Source organism: Choloepus didactylus, chromosome 13, assembly GCF_015220235.1.
Source record: "Choloepus didactylus isolate mChoDid1 chromosome 13, mChoDid1.pri, whole genome shotgun sequence".
NCBI lineage: Eukaryota > Metazoa > Chordata > Mammalia > Pilosa > Megalonychidae > Choloepus > Choloepus didactylus.
Window position 1 is genome coordinate 7,962,368 of NC_051319.1, and position 19,061 is coordinate 7,981,428.

The window sequence follows — 19,061 nt, forward strand, 5'->3', positions numbered from 1 at the left end:
CATCCCTAGATATTTAGCAATTTCTCTTGCTAGTTTCTTCTTTAACTCACTGATTGTTTAGGAGTGTGTTGTTTATCCTCTGGATATTTGTGAATGTTCTAAATCTTTGATGGTTATTGACTTCTGGTTGTATTCCATTGTGATCACAGAATGCGCTATGAGTAATTTCAATCTATTTAAATTTATTGACGCTTATTTTGTGGCCCAGCAGATGATCTATTCTGGAGATAGTTCCGTGGGCACTAGAGAAGAATGTATATCCTGGTGATTTGGGATGTAATGCTCTATATATGTCTGTTAAGTCAAAATCATTTATCACATTGTTTAGTTTTTCAATTTCCTTATTGTTCCTCTGTCTGCTTGATCTATCTATAGGAGAGAGTGAGGTATTGAAATCTCCCACAATTATTGTGGAAACATCTATTGCTTCCTTCAGTTTTGCCAATGTTTGTCTCATGTACTTTGGGGCACCTTAATTGGGTGTATAGGCATTTATGATTGTTATTTCTTCTTGTTGAATTGTCCCTTTTATTAGTATATAGTGTCCTTCTTTGTCTCTTACGACATCCTTACATTTAAAGTCTATTTTTTCTGAGACTACTATTGCTACCCCTGGTTTCTTTTGGCTGTAGCTTGCATGGAATATTTTTTCCATCCTTTCACTTTCAACTTCTTTGTGTCCCTGGGTCTAAAATGAGTCTCTTGTAAGCAACATATTGATGGTTCATATTTTTTAAACAATTCTGCCAATCTATATATTTTAATTGGGGAGTTTAATGCATTCACATTCAATGTTATTACTGTGAAGGCAGTTCTTGAATCAGCCAACATATCCTTTGATTTTTATTTGTCAGATATATTTTTTCCCTTCTCTCTCTTTATTTCCTTTAACATACCCTTACTAAACTCTTTAGTTCTGTGCCCTTCTCCATACCTCTCTCTCCTTTCTTTTTTTCTCCGCTGGTAGGGCTCCCTTTATATATATAATATATATAGTATTCTTGTAGGGCAGGTCTCTTGTTAGCAAATTCTCTCAGCATTTGTTTATCTGTGAAGATTTAAACTTTCCCTCAAATTTGAAGGAGAGCTTTGCTGGATGAAGAATTCTTGGTTAACAATTTTTCTTTTTCAGAATTTTAAATATGTCATACCATTGCCTTCTTGCCTCCATGATGGCTGCTGAGTAGTCACTTCTTAGTCTTATGTTGTTTCCCTTGTATATAGTGAATTGCTTCTCTCTTGTTGCTTTCAGAACTTGCTCCTTCTCTTCAGCATTTGGCAACCTGATCAGAATATGTCTCAGACTGGGTTTATTTGAATTTATTCTGTTTGGAGTTCATTGGGCATCTATGATTTGCATATTTATGTCATTTAGAAGGGTTGGGAAGTTCTCTACATCAATGTCTTTGAATCCTCTTTCTAGTCCTTTACCCTTCTCTTCCCCTTCTGGAACACCAATGATTCTTATATTTGTGTGCTTCATGTTTCCCATACATAATTTCCCTGAGATCCGTTTTGAATTTTTTTATTTTTTTCTCCATTCTTTCTTTCGTGCTTTCACTTTCAAACCTGCGCTCTTCCAGTTTGCTTATTCTTTCTTCAGCTTCCTCTAATTTAGTACTGTGTGTATCAAGAATCTTTTTATTTCCATAAGATAATCTATTTTTTATTACTCTTGCAAATTCTTCTTTATGGTCTTCTAGGGTCTTCTTGATGTCATTTATTTCCTGAGCCACGATATTGTTGTTTGTGATTACTTCTTTGGTTAATTTCTCCAAGTTCTGTATCTCCTCTGATTTTTTAATTTGGGCATTTGGGTTATCCATATCTTCTGGTTTCTTCACATGCTTTATAATTTCCTGTTGTTTTTGGCCTCTTGGCATTTGTTTATCTGGATAGGGCTCTTTTTGGATATGCACTTAGTTAAACAATTATCTGTAATTTGACAGGGCTAGAGCTTGATGCAGTGCATGTTCCCTGACTTACCAGCAGATGGCACTCCCGAGCCACCTCTTATCCTCAATCTGGATCTCCCCAGCTTCATTTGTACAGTGAGTGGGGGTCCAAATCATGTGGATGTTCAATCAATGCACCAATTTTCCATGTGCAATGGGGACCACCAGCCTTATGGTTGGGGGTTGTGCTCTGTGCAGTTTGGCAGGGAAGAGGGCTTTAAGACCAGTACTCCCAGCTATTCCTGGGTTGCAGCTGTGATACATTGGGGCTGCAGCAGGCGTCCACCCCTTCAGCTGAGACTCCCCTCAGTCCCTCTCTGCTGTAGACCCGCAAGTCCCTGGGCTTGGTGTAGGGTTCCTGCCACATCCATGTGGCTCCCCCACCTCTTGGTTGTGTACCCCGTGGGCTTCTGCAGAAGAGGAGCTGCACTGTCACAAGCCAGCCAAATCCCGAGTTCCTTTGAGGAGGCTCCTGGCTGCAGCACTGTGAAGGGGTGGCTCCTAGCCCACTTCAAAGATGGTTGCATGAGGCATGGAAGATTACCCACTTATGCAGTCATCCACTTGCTGCAGCAGCTTGTCCTGGACTCAGGGGCCTTCAGCTGCAGGTGTGCAAAGGGCTATGACCCACGCCAGTTACCAAGGCATGTGCCCAGGGCATGGAAGGCATTCCCCTCAGCTCTTGACCACAGCTCCCGCTGCCATCTCCCTGGTTGCTCCCTGGGTCCCACTCCGACCGGCCTCTAACTGCAGCATGAGTCCAGCTGCCATTTTCTCAGCTGCTCTCCAGATCAAAGACTTTCACAATTCTGAACACAGACTCTTGGCTTCTCCAATTGCTCAATCACTATGGACATATAAGTTCTTGCTCAGCCAGTCTGACCCTGGAACCTGTATTCTAGAGCACTGTCTGTCTTTGATCTAGGGTTTTTCATGGAGGAGAATTTTCCTCTGTCTCCTAATCCACCATTTTGGATCCCCTCTTCTTAAGAATGTTTTCTAACCATAATAAAATCAAACTAGAAATCAATAACAGAAAGATAAGAGAAAAATCTCTAAACACTTGAAAATAGAACAACACACTTCTAACTAATCCATAGGTCAAAGATGAAGTCTCAAAAGAAATGTAAAAAGCCACCAAATTGAATGATACTGAAAATACAACATATCAAAATATCAGAACAATGCTAAGAGGGATATTACAGCACTTAATTGCTTACATTAGAAGAGAAAAAAGTCTCAAATCATAATCTAAGTTCCTGCCTCAAGAAACTAGAAAAAGAAGAGCAAAATAAACCCAAAGTAAGCAAAATGAAGAAAATAATAAAGAGCAGAAATCAATGGAATTAAAAACAGGAAAACAACAGAGAAAAATCGATGAAATAAAAAGCTGTGTTTTTTTGAAAAAAAAATCAATAAAATTAGTAAGCCTCTAGCAAGACTGGTAAAAATAGAAAGAGAGAAGACACAAACTACCAGTATCAGGAATGAAACACAGGATATCACTACAGGCCCTGCAGCCATTGAAAGGATGATAAAAGAACACCATGAACAACTTTATGCTCATAAATTCAAAAACTTAATAAAAAGGGACCAATTCCTCAAAACCAACAAACTGCTAAAACTCAGCTAAGATAAAATAGATAACCTGAATAGTCCTTGTTCTGGTTTGCTAATGCTGCCATTGTGCAAAACACCAGAAATGGATTGGCTTTGATAAAGGGGGTTTATTTGGTTACAAAATTACAGTCTGAGGGCCATGAAAATGTCCAAATGAAGGCATCAACACAAGTATACCTTCACCAAAGGAAGGCCAATGGCATCTGGAAAACCTCTGTTAGCTGGGAAGGCACGTGGCTGGCATCTGCTGATCCCAGGTTGTGTTCCAGCTCCACTCTCAGCTCCTGTGCATTCTTCAAAGTGTTTCTCTTGGCTGCAGCACCTCCTTCTGTCTGTGAATTATTTTATATGACTCCAGTGATTCAACTAAGACCCACCCTGAATGGGTGGGGTAACATTTTCATGGAAATTATCCAATCAAAGGTCTCGCCCACAGTTGATTGAGTCACATCTCCATGAAAACACTCAATCAAAGGATTCCAACCTAATCAACACTAATACATCTGACCCCACAAGATTGCATCAGAGAACATGGCATTTGGGGGGACATAATACATCCAAACCAGCACAGTCCTATAACCATTATAGAAATTGAATTCATAATTTAAAAGCTACTGAAGAAAAATCTCCAGGCCCAGATGGTCTCACTGGAGAATTCTACCAAATATTTCAAGAAGAATTAATATAAATTTTACACAGACTCTACCAGAAAATAGAAGAGGAGGGAATACTTCCCAATTCATATTATGAAGCCAGTATCACCCTGATATGAAAACTAGACAAAGATAATACAAAAAAAAAGAAAGAAAACTACATACCAATATCTTTTATAAACTTAGACACAAAAATCCACCACAAAATATTGGCAAATTGAATCCAACAATGTATGAAAAGCATTATACACCATGACCAAGTAGGATTTATTCCAGATATGCACAGAGTTTTTGATTTGCAAGTAATAGAGATTTTGGTAGGCCACTACAGGAGCCTTGCTCCTTGGTTCTTGGAAAGTCCACCAGAATGGGTCTTTGGGTAGGGAAGCACAGGTCATAAAGAAAAAGGAAGTATTTGAGAGACTACCTCTCAAAGGAAATATAAATGCTTGGAATGAGAAGAGAAAATATGATCTATATTATAGGAGGAGTTGGTTTTCTGTAAACTCCATTACCTTCACAGGAATATTTCTTTTTGGATATGGTTTTAGACCAAACTGTGTCTATATACTGCTTCCTGTCCTTGTGTCTTGGTAGAAATCTACTCAGGCAAAAACAACCTGTTTCCCTGAAAGGCTTTGTGATAATATGGGCACAGGCTGTGCAGCTTCAGGGCCTTGACAATGAAATGGAATACAGAAAGAGGGCTATTTTCCCCATCTCTACAAAGATTTGTAGCTTCAGGGAGAAAGTATACCTGGCAAAGACTTTGGCATTCTTACGATGGACGCTATTAGCATAGGCAAAGTGGAGGCTGCAGACAGCCACTCAATGAAGCTGGCACAGAAGAGGAAGAACAAAGCAGTGCCATATGATGATTATTCATGATGGGCTGCCTTGTGAGTGCAGGTGAGGCCAGGTCCCCCTTTGAAGAATCATAAAATTTCTGTGGGGAACATTGCCCAAAGGGTGGTGTTCCAGTTTGCTAAAGTTGCCAGAATGCAAAATACCTGATATGGATTAGCTTTCACAATGGGGGGTTATTAGTTCACAAGTTTACAGTTCTAAGGCCATGAAAACGTCCAAATTAAGGCATCAAGAGGTAGATAACTTCTCTGAAGAAAGGCCGATGGCATCTGGGGTTCCTCTGTCACACGGGAAGGCACATGGCCAGAGTCTGCTGGGACTCTGGGGTTAGCATCTGGTTTCTGCTGATTTCTCCAAAATGTCTCTGGACTTTTGTCTTAGTTTCTCTTGCTCAGCTCCTCTTCATCCTTGCTTGTTTCTCCCAGGGTGTTTCTAAGCATCTGGGGGTCCTCTCTTAGCTTCTCCGGGGAAAACTCTGGATTTTATCTCTTAGCTTCTGTCCTGGTTCTGGTTTCAACAGCTGTCTCCAAAATGTCTCTGGGTGTTTTCTCCCTATGAGTCTCTAAGCTCTCTTCAAAATGTCTCTTCCTTTTATCCTCTCACAGAGGACACCAGTGAACTAATTGAGACCCAACTTGAATGGCCTGAGTCACAACTCTATGGAAATATTCTAATCATAAATCTCACCCACAGTTGGGTGGGTCATATCTCCATGGAAACAACCCAGTCTAAAGATCCCACTGCTAATGTCTGCCCCACAAGATTAGATTAAAAGGACGTGGCTTTTCTGGGGTACATAATAGATTCAAACCAGTACAGGTAGGTTATAAGAACTTTTGATTACTAAGGATTAAACAGAAAAAAACTTTAGATATTATCCCAGCCACATGAGTTCTTCCAGTGGGAATTCCCTTTTTAGATCCTCACTTCACCTTATAGCTTGGTGAAGGCAGAAAAATCCCTTCACATCTAATTAATCTCTGCAGAGATGCATGCTGATCCCCAATCCAGTCAGCCTTTTAGAATTTTATTATTAAATAAAATACCCCACATTCCAGTCTGATATGTTTGCATTTGGGTTACTCCACAGTTAGAAAGATTTCAAGAAACAACAACCAATACTGCTTAATGAGGTACTCATCCTCCAAGACGGCTCTTTAACAATTCTCACCTCTTGGTATTCATGCCCTTGTGTAGTCAGTCCCCTCCCACAGTATATAAGGGTTGGTCTGCGTGTCCAGTGAAAAACGGTAGAAGTGACATTTTGTGACAGTCTAAGTTATGTAATAGAAAGCATGCCACATCCTCCTTGTTTTCTCCTGTATAATTTGCTCTGGGGGAAGCCAGCCACCATGTCATGAGGACACTGAAGCTGCCCTATGGAGACGTCCACGTGGTGAGGAACTGAGACCTCCGGCCAGCAGCCAGCACCAAGTTGCTAACCATGTGAGTGAGCTACCTTGGAGGTTTATCCTCCAGCCCCAGTCAAGCCTTCTGAAGACTACAGCCCCAGCCAACATCTTAACCACACCCCTCACTAGAGACCCCAAGTCAGAACCATCCAGCTAAACTCCTGGATTCCTGACCCACAGAAACCTTGTAAAATAATACATTAATATTGCTGCAAGTTTGGGGATCATTTGTTAAGCAGCAATATGTTAATTAATGTACTTAATTTATATCCACATGAACTAGATAGCTCACCAAAGAACTCCTCTCCAAACAAAGAAACTATACCCAAAACAGGTTTCATCTTCCACCTTTGGAGTCAACTAAAGCAAATTTCTGACACTTCAAATTCAGTAGCCTCTTGGTCCCACTTTGAGATAGGTCTTCAGAGCTATTATTGTCTAGGTCCAAAATACTCCAGAGGGTAGGAAAGCTAGTTGGGCTGCAACATCTAATAAAATAATTTCAAAAAGCAGGCAAAAAATCAGTCTAGATAGTATCTATGGGTAAACAACATCATTACATTCAATTTTATGACTGGAGAGAGAAGGCAAAAAAAAAAGCAATCTAAAAGTAATTTGATTTTAGGAGGACAATGATAAAATGCTATTATTAAAGAAAAACTGAATGGTGTATTTTCAATAACAAAATGCTTACAGAAACACAAACACATTCAAAATATCTTATTGAAAATGCAAGGAAAATGCTGGCCTCCATATAAGGTTGGAGCTTGAATAAATCTTGGAGGACTAACTGCAATATATTCAGCAAACCAATATGTTTTAGACAATTAGCACAAAAATAAGTAAACAGAACTAGAGACAACTACCCAAGTTTTGGAGGATCTCAAAGATGATATTGCAAGTTATCATCATGCATGCTTTGTGTTGTAGTTTGTGCTTCATGTATCTGTCTCTTTGCCTAAATTGTAAACTCCTAGAATGCAGAGGTGCAGAGCCTTGCTCAATTCACTGCCTATAGTTAGTGCTTTAGCCTGAGTTCCCTAGAAAACAAGTCTGAGGCAAAACTTTATTAGCAGGTACAATCCTAGGGCAGCAAGAGTGAGGGAAAAGACAACTGAGGCAGAGGAAAATGGGAAGCAAATGCACATTCATGCATTTACCATGCTGGCCACTATTCCACAACAAAAAGACAAGGTCATCACTTGACTGGTGCTCCCACTCGGCCATGCGGGACATGTCTGGACAGGCTATACGGAAGAACCACGACTCAGTACAGTGTGTCAGAGGGAGAAATGGAGAGGCAAGTTATCTGCTATTTCCCTCCTGACTCCCATTTCCCACTGATCAAAGTTTTCTCTATGGGGTGTTGTGTCATGTGGCCCCTTCAAGGTTGCCACTGGGGAAATTACATCCCATGCCCTGTGGCACAGGACTTTGTGCAAATATGGAAATGGTTAGAGGGGCCAGAGATCCTGGGCATAAGCCTTAAGCAGTGCATTTGAAATACTGTTCATAAAATTTGAAATAATTAAAATTCCCCCTAATTTAAAAAAAAATAATTTTGAAGCTGGTTGGCCATGCTTATACTATTGCAACTTATTGAGACTAATGTAGATGGTAAACAAGCAAGCTCATCACCCTTTTGCAGGACAAGTCATGACTTACGTGAGATCTTTAAGAACATGTACTCACATAAAATGCATGTGGCCTGGAATTCTTGCTTGTGCTATTATCATTTACGGATAAGGAAACTGAGTCATCACATGACTCTGACTATTGGGACTCAAAGCCAAGTCCTCAGTCATCAAAGCCCCATGTCTTTATGTTGCATTCATGATTCCATTCCTCCCAAGACTGTGGTATCATCATGTATAATAACCAAACTTTATTTAACTGAATGCATAGCATTAATAAAAAATATTCACTGAGCCTGCAGTATTCTACTCTATATGTTCCTTTAGGTTGATATCAAGCTATTAATGGATATTCTTTTTATTGTATGGCTCAACCACCCATCCACTTACCCACTTGAAGTATAAGCAAGCCATAGTTCACCATTTAAACCAAGAAAGTAACAATAACAGTTAACAACCACATTGATACTAATGTTTATCAAGTTTTAAGCACCAGTACTGTCTTAGAGCCTTCACATATATTATTACATTTAATTTTCACAATGGCCCTGTAAGGCTGTAACAGTTAGCACAATGCTTTTACAGATAGGAAAGTGTAACAGTAAATGCAATGCTTTTACCGATAGGAAAGCTGAAGCACAGAGACATTAAATAGTCTGGCCAAAATCACACAGCTAGCAAGTGTATATTTAGTTCTGGACCCAGATTTCTTTCCACTGACTCAAACTGCTTTACATTTTGAAAGGGCATTAGAATTAAAAACAAAAACAAAAAGTTTACATTTGCATTAGCTCGTTTAAACCTCATTGCAATTCATTTTACAGATATGGAAATTGAGGCGCAAGGATTTTATAAACTTTTCCAAGTTTTTATATAGTAAGTGTCAGAGCTGGGGAGTCAATGGTCCAGCTTCCAACTCCATGGTTGAAGTTCCTTCCATTCACTGCTCCTTGCGCAGGACTATCAAATGCTCGGTTACAATCAAGACTGCCATGTTCAATTCAGGGTTTGTTAATCTGCCATCCTAGAAACACTACCTAAAAATTAGTTTCCACAAAACCCATTAAATAAAAAAGTCACTTAGAATAGTTGTGTCCACAAGTGCTCACTATCCAAATTAATGAGAAATTCCTGTTCATTGATGTAACTGTAATTTTATGCTGGGGCCTCATGAGGATTCAGAGAAAAGAGAGATGAGACTTGAAGAAATTATAAGACCCTCACAGGGACACTGAAAATATGAGTATAGCAATGAGGGCACTCAAAATAGCTAACAGCTGTATGACTGCGTGGTATGTGAATATATCTCAATAAAATGAAGATTTAAAAAAAAAAAAAATAGCTAACACCTTAATGGGATGCCAAAAAGATTGCTGAAGGAGGGAAGATGGATCAGGCAGGTAGAGATGAATAGAAACAAAGCACCGCACAATGGAAGTACCTTTAAATGCTGATAAAAATACATGAAAAGTTTTCTTGAAAAAGTTTCTCTTATACCCTTCCAATAATGGTTGATTTATTAGGATTGGATTTGGTTGCATATAATCAAAGACCCAAAATAACAGTGGGAATCAGGTAGAAGTTTATATCTGTTTCATACAACAAAAGGCCAGGAATTGGCAGTTCAACACTAGCATGCAGGCACCACAGTGTTAAGGACCCATGATCCTCCTAGGTTGTTGCTTTGTCATTCATGGCTTCCATTCTCAAACTTATCACATAGCCTAATATAGTTGCTGAGTTCAAGCCATTATATTCACATTCCAGGCAACAGGAAGGAGGAAGGAGGAAAGGAAAGTCTTTTCCCTCCCCTTTAAAGAGATTCTCCAGAGATAACTTACAACATTTCCACTTATCTCTCTTGAGCAGAATTTCATCACATAATTACACACATACCTCATTTCGAGGGAGGCTAAGTCCTTTAACTTGGTCCTTCAGCTCCTGTATAATTGCAGAATATTTCTAATATGGAGAAGGGAAATGGATAATGGGGTGTACAACCCATAGGCTCTGCCATAACTGGGTAAAGGGTAAATAAATAACAGTAATAGTATAATAATTTGTTCAATCTATCACCTCAAAGATGTCCACATCAGGATATTCCAGCACCATAAATAATTGCACAATAGTACAATTTTCTATTTACAAAATGTTTAAGTGAAATCAATTTAGATTCTTTTGTAGCAAGAGTAATGGGAATGGATTGACTTATGAAGCAAAAAATAAGAAAACTGAATTTTGTAAAATACTAAAATCAGAATATTTCTCTATCTGGCAGTTGTCCTCAGGCTATGGTGACTGGAAGTATATGATAAGAAATCCTTTTATATTTAGTGTCATCTGTATGCTCGCACTGTTACACTGTAGATAGCTTAAATTGAACTTGCAGCAACCTGCTTTTCCGCTTAGCTACATTCATATTTCAAGCAAGCACTGCTCAGATTTCAAGGGAAATTTTTATTAAAACAGACAATTATTTCCTATATATTCAAAGTACTACACAAAATGAAATGCTTACTTCTTTCAAAATTGTATGTCAATGTGCAATTAAAGTAAAGGAAACTTGAAATTTTGAAAAAAACTAAGGTATTATGACTCATTCCTATGCAACAGCAACTGTTCTTTTAAATAAATACATTTTTTATTTTCAATAATGACAATGATAGCTAAAATTTATTGAGTGATCAATATGTGCCAAAAGCAGAGCTGTGCATATTAATTATCTTTTTCCTTCCTGAACTTTGAGAAGTATGCAGTGTGATGTCTTAAAATTTTGCTCCTTAGGCTCTGTCATGTGTTCATCCTCTCCATCAACATTTGCCAAACACTACGTGTCTAGCCCTAAGCTAAAGGATATGGATACAGAGATAAAAGACAGTCACTATCCTAAGGGAGTTCACAGTCTAAAAAAAAATAAAAAGAAGAAACAAAGAAAAAGAAAAAGTGGACAAGTGGAGAAATAAAGTGAGTACAGACTAATTCCCACATGCATGGGCTCTGGGCCAGACCTTCTGGGTTCAAGTCCTACCATGAATGCTTAGTTGTAGAACTTGGAGCAAACCACATAACTTCTCTAAGCCTCCATTTTCTCTTCTGAAACCAACGTACTGAATGAGATCATCCAGGTAAAGTACTTAACTTACTGTTTGGTACAATGAAAGCTTTCAATAAATGTTAGTTACTATTATTCATTTGTATAAATAATAGTACCCAAGATGCTAAAGGAATGCTAAGAAGAACTATGAACCCTGACAAGAACTGGTGAAAACTTTACAGAAGAAATGATACCTGAGCTGAGTGTTAAAAGGATGTGCGATTCAGATATTCTCCCAAGTTCTCCAGCTTTCAGTGGTCAATGTTCTTCACTTTAAAGGCCAAATAATGATAACCTGACTCACATTCCTGTAAAAGCAGAAAGTCTCGACTGTAATCCCTCAAGTACAGCAGTGAAAACCCAATGAATGATGACATGTTCCACAAATCCTCAGTACCCGCCCAACCCCACCCTGCCCCCAGCCAGACACTCTTCCTGGATTATTGCTCTATTCTCTGCACAGCATGTCTGCTCACACCTAGCCAGAACCAACTGCTTCTGCTCTCCCAATTTCACTTCTGCCCCGTCAAAGGACATAGGCCTTTCTATATTAATGCCCAAGGCACATCTAAGAGGGACCTGTCCCTTTAAACAAGACTTCCCTTAAGAATTAGGGAGAACCAGAAATACGAGTAAAGGGTAGCCCACAACCATGACTTAGGATGGTGTTCTAGTTTGCTAATGCTGCTGGAATGCAAAACACCAGAGATGGATTGACTTTTATAAAAGGGGGTTTATTTGATTACACAGTTACAGTTTTAAGGCCATAAAGTGTCCAAGGTAACACATCAGCAATCGGGTACCTTCACTGGAGGATGGCCAATGCTGTCCGGAAAACCTCTGTTAGCTGGGAAGGCACATGGCTGGTGTATGCTCCAAAGTTCTGGTTTCAAAATGGCTTTCTCCCAGGACGTTCCTCTCTAGGCTACAGTTCCTCTTCAAAATGTCACTCGTAGTTGCTCTTGGTGTGTTTGTCCTCTCAGCTTCTCCGGAGCAAGAGTCTGCTTTCAATGGCTGTCTCCAAACTCTCTCTCATCTGCAGCTCCTGTGCTTTCTTCAAAGCGTCCCTCTTGCCTGTAGCTCTTCTTCAAATGTCACTCTCCGCTGCACTGAATTCCTTCTGTTAGTCAGCTCATTTATATGGCTCCAGTGATTTAATTTAGACCCACTCTGAATGGGTGGGGTAACACCTCCATGGAAATTATCCAATCAGAGTCATCACCCACAGTTGGGTGGGGCGCATCTCCACAGAAACACCCTAATCCAAAAGTTTGAACCTAATTCCCACCAATATGTCTGCCCCACAAGGCTGCCTCAAAGAATATGGCCTTTTCTGGGGGACATAATACATTCAAACCGGCACAGATGGTTATCTGAGAGCCCCAGCCCATACACAAGTTGTCTGTCTCCATCCAGCTCCCACCAGGTCCTTTCCTCAGGGGTATGAGGGTCAGCTCCACCCCATTCACAGGAATCTTCAGACATCTCCATATTCTAGAATCTAAGATCAATTTCCGCTTTGCCCTCCCCCTCCCCGCAAGAAAGGAAGAAAGCCTTTCTCTCCCCAGTCCAAAGTCCCTCTCTTTCCACCCTAGATGGCAAGTGCATGGGCACGCATTTTCTTCAGGGTGATTCTGCCCTTTATCCCAAAGATGCACGCCTGGTACAATCACAAGAGTCTTCAAAGCATTTCCCCTAGTCATGGTTATTCCATCTGAAATAACTCCTGCGTAAGAGGACACCAGTGATCCAGTCTGTCTAGTGTTTCTCCAAGCTGGTCTATATCCTTATCACAGACCTCCCATCATCTCAAGGTGGAAGGAAGTTCAGGCCTGCATGACCTTGCTGCGGTAGTTAGAGCTTGGTTCCCAATCTTGAATAGACAATGCTTGGACAAAAAGTTACATGATAACTTTACTAACATGATTATTTTCGGGCAACTGTCTAAATTCTGATTTGGGGAATTTTTTTCATTAACTTGCTAATATGTTAAATCTACATTATTAAACAGAACTCCATATCTTACCCAGAAGCTTTTGCATTGGGGTTATTACCCCCACCATATTCTGTACTTCCCTCAGAAAAATGGGTATGTATTTGCTTTGCAAATACATCAATAAAAGGATTCACTCAAATGGTTTTCATCTCAGAACAAACAGAAGTTCCACCCCAAAGAAAAGTTTTTATCTGTGAGTGTCTCCTTCCCTCCAGGTCGTTTTCTCAACTATGTTGTGTTAGGTATACACACTGTATGCGTCAGTGTTTTAGAATGGAAATAGCCCAGGGCATTTTAGAAGCAATAAAGGACTGTCTTGTTGAGAGTCATTTTAGTATTCTACTAACATTGAACACAACAATACCCCTTGCTCAAAAACTCGGGGATGTTAGATAAAAAAGATAAGCTCCTGTCTAGAAGCCAATAAAACCACTTTTGGGATAGTTGAGAACCATTTGGCATTTAAGCTCATTGGCCAAAGTGTATCCAAAGGGATTTCTATTGATATTACTCAAGCAATAATTTAAAAGTTCAACATGGCGTTATACTCCCAGTATCAGAATACCTAGGGTATGATTCAGACTATCTTCAATCACCTATTCCCTAACACCCTTCCTGTTGCAGACAGGTAGATCTCTTCACTATATCATCAATACACCCAGTTTTTCCTTGCCCCTATGCAATGGAAATTGTAGAATATATCTTTTTTTATATTAAATATTATTAAACATTTTTTGAAAATTTAAAGTAATATTTTGACATCTATTTTACTAGATTGTTGGAAAGATCAACAGAGACAATATGATAATAGGACAACTTCTAGAAAACTTTGGACCCTAAGATAAATTATTGTCATTACTGTATGATAAGGTGGGATGAGTGTAAATAAGCCTTAACTATACAAATGGCACATAGTTCATGGCCTGGGGGGCAGGAGAAGGAAAAGAACTAACTCATATTGAGAACTTTTTAATGATTTAGTATTACTTAGTCCTCACAACAAATCTATGAATTAGATTTTCTTTCTATATTACTAGAATGGAAATTGAGGACATCAGAGGTTAGGTGACTTATCCTGTGGTCACACAACTAATGAGAGCCTGAGTGGGAATCAAACTCAAAGGAAGGGCTCAGCTTTCTGTATATATGTTACATTTCACAATAAGGGAATAACTGAAACTGGAACTGTAACCCATAATATTCTTTGAAATTTGCTCTCTAACTAGTTGTAAATTGTACCTTGAAAGTTATCACTGTTCTGTATATATGTTATATTTCACAATAAACAAATGTAAAAAAAAAAAAAAAAAAGGAAGGGCTCAGAAAGCATAAGCAGAAGAGCAGCAAAAACTGGATTTCCCATACCTGCATCTCACTGTTGCTTGGTCCAGCTGGACCTGGTTCCTCTCCTAAGTGAAGAATGTGAGGGTCTTCCCACCCTTGCTGGTTCAGCCTCAGCCCCTGAAACCTGCCCAAGGAGGCTAGGCCCTAGTCAGTCGGTGGTGAGCAGGGCCTGAGCTTCTGTCCAGGTAGGCTGGTATATGGAGTTGTGTGCAGCTAGAGGTCCAGGGTCTGATGGACTTGGTGGAAACTACTGCCCCATTCATCAGGGGGGATCACTTTGGGCAAGGATTCTTGACTATGTCAGGTACGAATTATTTGCTTTGGCCCTTTGGATGTTGCTCACTGGCCAACAGCTAATTTCTTTGGGTTCAGGCCTACCCTGCCCTTCCTTTACCCCCTCCCCAGGATGATAAAGTACCAATGCACCTAATGGCCAAATCCATCCGAGTTAGGCAGGATGAGACTTTGCCTCACAATGGAGGTATCTATAAAAATTTGACACAAAACTGAAAACAGGCTCTGCTGCAAATACTCAGGAAAGTCGTGATTTATCAAGACAGCTTGACTAGAGAGTCACAGATTAAAACAGAAGTTTGATAAGAGGAAAGCATAGGTAGCATGTCCACTTACCAGCTTTGCTCTTAAGCCAATGTTTTTAGCTTCCCTGTGCCTCATTTTCCTCTATAAAATGGGGGATAAGGAAACCCATCTGTAATGGTTAATTTTGTGTCAACTTGGCTAGATTATGGTGTCCAGCTGTTTGGTCAAAGAAGCACTGGCCTGATGGTTACTATGAAGGTATTTTGCAGATGTATCTAAATCAGTAGCCAGTTGATTGCATCTATGGCTGATTACATCTACAATCGACAAAGTAGATTGCCTTCAGCAATGAGAGGATTCTCCTCATGCAATCAGTTGGAGGTCAGGGAGAACTGAGGATTTCAGTAGTCAGAAGAATTTCTACCTCCTGAGGAATACGACATCATTTTCAGCGAGTTTCCAATTTACAGTCTGCCTTATGGAATTCAGACTTGCCAATTCCCACAGTCACGTGAGCCAATTGCTATAATAAATCTTTTACTATTTACATATGTACACAGATATCATGTTGGTTCTGTTTCTATGGAGAACACTAACTAATACCATCTCACTGGATTTTTATAAGAATTAATCGAAACTCGAACCCAGCAGTCTGGACTCCTGAAGATGATTATATAATAATGTAGATTACAAGGGGTGACAGTGTGATTGTGAAGACCTTGTGGATCACACCCCCTTCATCTAGTGTATGGAGGAGTAGAAAAATGGGGATAAAAACTAAAGGACAAATTGGGTGGGATGGGGGGATGGTTTGGGTGTTCTTTTTTCACTTTTATTTTTTATTCTTGTTCTGGTTCTTTCTGATGTAAGGAAAATGTTCAGAGATAGATTGTGGTGATGAATGCATAATTAAGTGATCATACTGTAGACAGTTGATTGTATACCATGGATGATTGTATGGTGTATGAATGTATTTCAATAAAACTGAATTTAAAAAAAAAAAAAGAATTAATCGAGATAATGTTTGTCAAGGATCAGGAAGAGAGCCTGACTGATAGCAGGCACTCAATAAATACCATATAACATCAATTCTAGGTACACATTTATGTTCACATTTTAGCATCTCTGAAATTGGGAGGAATCTTACATTGCATCACAGTTTAATTGACAGCTTGTTTTTCTTTTTTAATGGTACATAAAATAATGATACATTTTACAGTCAGTGGCATCTTAAGGTCAAAGAAATGCAGTAATTTCTCCTCTCATTCTCTTACCACAGTGTCCAAGAACATATTCCCTCCAAAAGCAGACAAATTACCCAGCAAAAATAAAAGCATCTCTTTAAGGATGGTGCTTTATCCCCATTTAGAACAATTAAGAACAAGTTTTCCCCATTTCACCTGACAATTCCACTACTGGGGCTGTAAAAAGAGCACCTGAGATTTTTGTGAAACAGCAGGATCTTTAAAGAGGGCTCTTTTTGCCTTTTTTACAGGAAGGCCTTGTTTTTTAAAAAAGAATAACTGCTAACTCTAGATGATGTAACTCTATGAAAGGAAATATGTTCTTGTTTAAAAAGAATCCACCTAGAACATACTGATTGGTTCCACCAAATTATCAAGCATTTCTAAGAAAATCGAGTTGTATGGGTCCAAGTTTTATTTTTAAAAATTGTTTCATATGAAAACAGTCATAAATGAATGAGTCCCATGAACATTCCTACACTCTCACTTGATTACCTGTCCTTTTCTGCCTGGGATACTCTTTCTCCTCTCCCCTCCATCTGTTGAAATCTTATTCAAGATTTAAAAATGAAACTATAGAACTTCAGAGCTGGACTGAAGCATTGCTTGATATCCCCAATTCAAAAGTCAACTTTTCCTCTACTGGATTACTATGATCTTTCGATCTTGCTCCTATTATAGTGATTATTTGCCGCAGTTATATTTTTAGGGGATGTATCTGTCTCCTGTCACCCTTCCTCATTGGTTTCAAAAGTCCTAAAGGGCACGAGGGTATCTTTTGCATATCTGTACCCCAACAGCTCTTAATAGAGTATCTTAAATTTGGTAGTTGTGTTGTTTTGGCTGAAATGTGTTGAATGGAAATGGACTTCGTACATTTTTCACCAAATACAATAGGCCTTTACCAGTATTGATATCACAGATAATATCAGAGAAACCAAAGTAATCACAAAAATGTATCTTGACTAACAAATCTGGCCTTCCCTAAAACTCGACTGTCCTTGCCCCTATCACACCATTCAAACAATGTTCATTGTCCAGCAAAAAATAGGACCTCAATAAATATTGAATAAAGGAATCTTTACTCTGCCTTGCTTCTCATTATCATCCCAGTTTTCCCAGTATTCTCCCAGACACTTACAGCACTTTCCTTTCTTTATTCAAGCAAACAGAAGGCTTTCTTTAATCTCCAGATCATAACCACTGTTGTCAGGAGCCCAGCACCTACCTCCCTTCCCTGCTCATCTCCAGACTCTACAATTCATGCTATCACAGCTATTTAAACAGTTTGCTAATGACCCTGCCAATTTTACATAACATATCTTTAAAAACACAGAGAGGAGAACCTAAGATAGTGGCTAGGGGAGACAGCACAAAAAAACACCTCCATGAAAAATACTAGATAAAAGCCAGAAAGTGACCCAGAACACCAGTTCCAGCGATGCCCCAGCCAGACAAGGTCGGCTAAATCCACAGGGACCGTGCATTTGGTGAAACTGAGAGTCTGCATTCTGAAACAAGTGAGTGAGCTGGCTGAAAGTCCAGTGGCTGCGCTGAGGTGTGGGGAAACCGTGGATTGGCATTTGGAGATGCACTAGTTCTTTAAAAAAAACAAAACAGGGAGCAGCTGCAGATACGGCGGTGAGAGCTGCATTGTGAAGTACAGCAGGAACAGGCTGTGCCAATGCCTCAATAGCTGGCATGGAAGATAGCCCTTCCCACACCCGCTGATAACTGTCTCGGAGCCAGGAGGGCAGAGGGGAGCCAAAAGGAGAAAGAAACCATGCCCCTTGCAGCCATCTTCCTGGCAGGCTGGGGACACTCCTGCCCAGCACCGGAGACACAGCCCAGAGCCGTGCCAAGGGTCCCAGTGTGATGGGGAGTGTTTCCCACAGCACTGCGCACATGCCACAATATCAGCCATGGACAGTGGCCTTTAGTGCATCCACAGCTAATTGTCCTGGAGCTGGGAAGGCGGAGCTGTGCAAAAAGGGGGAAATTAACATGCCCCATTAAGCCGCCTTTACAGTAGGCTGGGAATGCCCCTGCAAGGCCTGGTGGCCCAGGGCTTCCCTGGAGGGCCAGAGGGCACTTGTGATGTGGCACAGCCTTCCCTCAGCAGAGGTCCTGGAAGAGCACAGCTGAGAAGAGGGACCCACTCAGAAATCCCAGGGACCCTATGCCAATACCAAGGACTTGTGGGTCAGCTGCAGAGACAATCTGTGGCAAGAGTGAAATGAAGGCTTAGACTCTTGCAACAGCCTTAAACCTCCAGGAACACCTGGGAGGTCTGATTCTTAAAGCTGCCCTGCCTCCCTAACCACTCAGACACACACCCCTCATTCAGGGTGGACAGCACCAAAAACACACCCAAACTTGGTGCACCAATTGACCCCCACAAGAATCAGACCCCCACACACCACAAAGACAAAGTTGGGGAGAACTGACTTGAGGGGACTAGGTGACTCGTGGATGCCATCTGCTGGTTAGTTAGAGAAAGTGTACGCCATCAAGCTGTAGATCTGACAAATTAGAGATTGGTGTTTTTCATATTCTGAAAGAACCCTATCAAGTAAAGAAAATGCCAAGAGGCCAAAAACAACAGAAAATTTTAAAGCATATGACAAAACCAGACAATATGGAGAACCCAAACCCAAGCACCCAAATCAAAAGATCAGAGGAGACACAGTACTTGGCACAAT